A 4,123-nucleotide genomic window follows, 5' to 3' on the forward strand; every position below is an offset into this window, starting at 1 on the left:
CACCAAATTCAATAACCTAAAAGAAATGGACAAGTTCTTAGGACTATACAACCTTCCTAGACTGAATAATGAAGAGCTGGAAAATCTAAATAGACCAACAGTAAGGAAATTGAAATAACCATCGACAGTCTCCCAAAAAGTAAAGTCTAGGACCAGATAGCTTCACTAGCGAATTGTGCCAGACATTCAAAGGTAACTTAATATCTGTCCTTCTCAAACTCTTACAAAAAATTGAAGAAGGGGCCATATTTTCTAACTCATTTTATAAGGCCAACATTACCCTGATACGAAAACCTAGTAAGGATCACACAAAAAACTGCGGATTAGCGCTTGCTTCAGCAGCAAATATACTAAAATTGTAATGATACATAGAAGATTAGTATGGCCCCTGTGCAAGGATGACATACAAATTCATGAAGCATTCCATATTTTTATGAAAATTCTTATTCTCTTAGTTTAATAAAAGTTTCCTCATTGAGAGTTAGGTTACAAATAAGATAGTAAATAAAATCTAACTAGAAAGATTAAAAAAAACCCTGCAGACTGATATCTCTGATGAATACAGAAACAAAAAATCCTAAACAAAGTACAAGGAAATCAAATACAGCAATACATTAAAAAATTATACATCATGGTCATGGGTGGGGTTCATTCCAGGGGTGCAAAGATGGTTCAACACATTAAAATCGATCAATGTGATACAGCACATAAACAAAACAAAGGATAAAAATTATACAATCATATCATAGATGTAAGAAAAACATTTGATAAGATACAGCATCCATTTTATGATAAAAACTCTTAATAAAATGGGTATAGAAAGAAATTACCACAACATGATAAGGGCCATGTACAATAAAACCCCAACTAGTATTGCACTTAATGGTGAAAAAAATGAAACTTTTTCCTCTAGGATCAGGGGAACCAAGACAGGATTCCTGCTCTCACCATTCTTATTCAATATAGTATTGGAAGTCCTAGATAGAGCAGTCAGGCAGGAGATAGAAATAAAAAGCATCCATATTGGGAATGAAGAGGTCATATTGTCACTTTTTGCAGATGACATGATTCTTTATATAGAACACCCTAGAGACTCCTCCAAAAACCTATTAGATATACTTATTTTTTAATAAATATTTTATACCTTAAATGTATTCAAATTCTTGCTTTGTTATTTATTTGACTTTGAGCAAACCATCTTATATCGCCATCACAATTACTTTGTATTTACACTGTTCTGCAAACAAATAATAATTATTTAGTGGTTAATTATCCATCTTGGATCTTTGGACAACAATGTAATTGCTTAACATTTTCACTAAAGGACAGGAAGAGGGAGGAAGATTTAATAAAACTCAAGTTCATTACCTTAATGTTAATTGGGTATTTGAATGTCTAAAACTTTTCTTTTAAAAAGCACTGAAGTCTTAAGGGAAAATTTAGCCTTTATTTTGTTACATCATTTAAATAAAAACAGGTTGGAGATTTTTCATGGTACAAAAATAAAACAGTGGGGTAGTGGGAAAAGCAATGGGAAAGCAGTTAAGAGGATCTGGCTTTTCATCTTCCTTCTGCCACTGACTTTCTATTGGATCTTACTCTACTAAATTTCTTGAGATTAAATTAGGTGATGCAGGAGAAAGTACCTAGAAAATATGTCATATATGTATTCTTACTATTAATTAGAGGTTTGAGTATTGCTTAACTACAATGTATAGTTAAGCTAAGAATGGAAAGTTCCTTTCTTAAGTATTCCTCCCTCAGAACAGATACTACACTCTGCCTGATTACTAATTCTTTATTTTAATAACATTTTTATAGGTTAAAAAATGGTGTTCACAGAGTCTCATCTAATTTTAGACCCCATAATACTGAGCAGGGCGTGTTGATGTGGTAGGTATTTGATAGATAACTGAACACATTTTAAATGAATGAATCAACCAATAAATGCAAATATGTTCAAGGTATTTCATTCTCAAAAAAAAAAAAAAAGAGGAAAGAAAATTGGACAGTAAAGTATTGTGAAAGGAAAGAAAATTGGACAGTAAAGTATTGTGAAATAGTTTCATGCTACATCATTTAAGATAAGCATTGATTCCCAGTAATAATGTAAACTGAGAAGAAAAAACTATCCCCCTGACATTATTTTGCTTTATATAATTTAGTTATTTCTTATTGCAACTTACTTATCACTTTAAAAAGTTTTTATGATTGCTGTTTCTTCTTATCAAAGAGATTTGGAAGAAACAGTTTTCACCTGCTTTGTGAGGCTCCTTGGATGCACAGGTGGAGGATGATGGGTGATGGGACTCGATGACAGCTGAAGCTAATGCCACGTGTTCTAGCTGCATTCAGGAGATCAGGGAAAGCATTGGAATGAATGTATAAGACAATAGATAGCAACCTGAAATTGAATGGACCTGTCCTGATCAGGTTTAAATTTTGAAAAGGGAGCTTCTCTTAATGTAATGGAAGACGCAGGAGACATTTCTTTTCTTCCTCCCTCTCTCCCTCTGTCCCTCCTCTTCTTTCCTTTGTTCTTCCCTTTTCTTTTTTCTTTCATTCAGCTCTAGGACTCCCTTTTACTTCCTTTCTAGGTTTATAAAATATTCTCCTTTTCTGATATTCCACAGACACTGCCTTTTGCTTTCAGAAAAGTAATTTCTCTGCTTTAGAAAAAGAAACCATGGAGATTGGTCTTGTTCACCCACCATTTCCTTTAACCATCTTCTTTCCATTGATATTACTAAGATTTATAATTGTTTCACAGGATATTGCTTTTCATTCTATTAGTATTTTTCTTATACTTAGGTCATTGACTAAGTATAACTAGTATCATCACCCGGATAATATTGAGTTACCTCAGTGAAACATGATTGTAAGTAGCTGTCCATGAAACAAAAATTGCTTATCTGTTTTTTTCCATGATAAGTTGACCTGGGAGGTGTACTTATGTACTTAAGTGTACACTCTGCTCATGATAGGTGTTTTATTTCAATGGTAAAGATAGCCGGAGTTCTGAAAAATGAAATGCTTGATAGCTAAAAGTTATCACCGATAAAACTGTAAAGCTCCAACATTTTATGAGAAATCATATCAGAACCATGTATACTGAATTTTTTTAGCCCATTTCCAAGATTCTATTCTATTTGCACAAAAAAAACATAGTGTTTAAACTGTACTTTTCAATTTTTTTTGTAACATATTATTTATTGTAGTAGGGTTGACCATGGAAACAGAACTGATAAGATATATCTATATATCAACATCTTTATCTGTATCTATCAATGTATATATAGAAAGACGTTTGGCTCAAATCCTTAGAGTCAAAAAAGTCCCATGATTTGCCATCTGCAAATTGGAGATTTGGAGAAGCTAGTGTTGCGGTTTGAAGGCCCGAGAGCCAGAGAGCCAGTGGTGTGGATTCCAGTCCAGACTCGAAAGCCTGAGAACCAAGAGGTTTTACTGGAAGGCAGTAGAGAAGAATGATGTCCTGACTACACACTTGTCAGAGAGAGAATTCAGATATCTTCCACCTTTTTGTTCTATTCAGTAAAACTGATTGGATGATGCTCGCCCACACTGGGGAAGGCCATCTGCCTTGCTTGGTCCATTCATTCAAATGCTAATCTCTTCCAGAAACACTTTCACAGATACTCAAGGAAATAATGTTTAGCCAGAGCTGGACATTTCTTGGTCCAGTAAAGTTCACATATAAAATTAATAATTACATTTATGTAATTTGCATTTGAAATATCAGTGATAGAATGTTACATTTACAAAATATTTAATTTACTTATAAAACTTTATACAGTGTCTATATAATATCCCACATTAATTGCATTTAAATTGAGAGTTGTCTAATATTAAATTTTTTTTGTAGCTAAAAAATAAAATGTAATAATATCTCTCTAAGACTGGCATTAGAATATTATATGCACATCAGATTTTATTATCTCAGTGATTTAACCTGGCTTCTCCATGCTTATCTGAGTTTATTATTTATTTCTTCTTTCATATACATATGAAAAAGTTTCTTTGTCCATCAATGTATTATAATCTTGATGTAATGAAATTTTTAATTAGCCTTTCATATCTGGAACCATGGTTCAATATTCTTGCA

At 32.7% G+C, this 4,123-nt stretch overlaps 1 non-coding gene across 1 annotated transcript; it reads left to right on the plus strand.

Annotated features, from left to right (window-relative positions):
- Positions 1–330: 330 nt before the first annotated feature.
- Positions 331–433, plus strand: LOC118606390. The gene has a single exon (XR_004952341.1). It is a non-coding gene; the product is annotated as a U6 spliceosomal RNA (small nuclear RNA).
- The last annotated feature ends 3,690 nt before the right edge of the window (positions 434–4,123 follow it).

The sequence above is a fragment of the Rousettus aegyptiacus genome, unplaced genomic scaffold, assembly GCF_014176215.1.
Source record: "Rousettus aegyptiacus isolate mRouAeg1 unplaced genomic scaffold, mRouAeg1.p scaffold_m13_p_1, whole genome shotgun sequence".
NCBI classification, from domain to species: domain Eukaryota; kingdom Metazoa; phylum Chordata; class Mammalia; order Chiroptera; family Pteropodidae; genus Rousettus; species Rousettus aegyptiacus.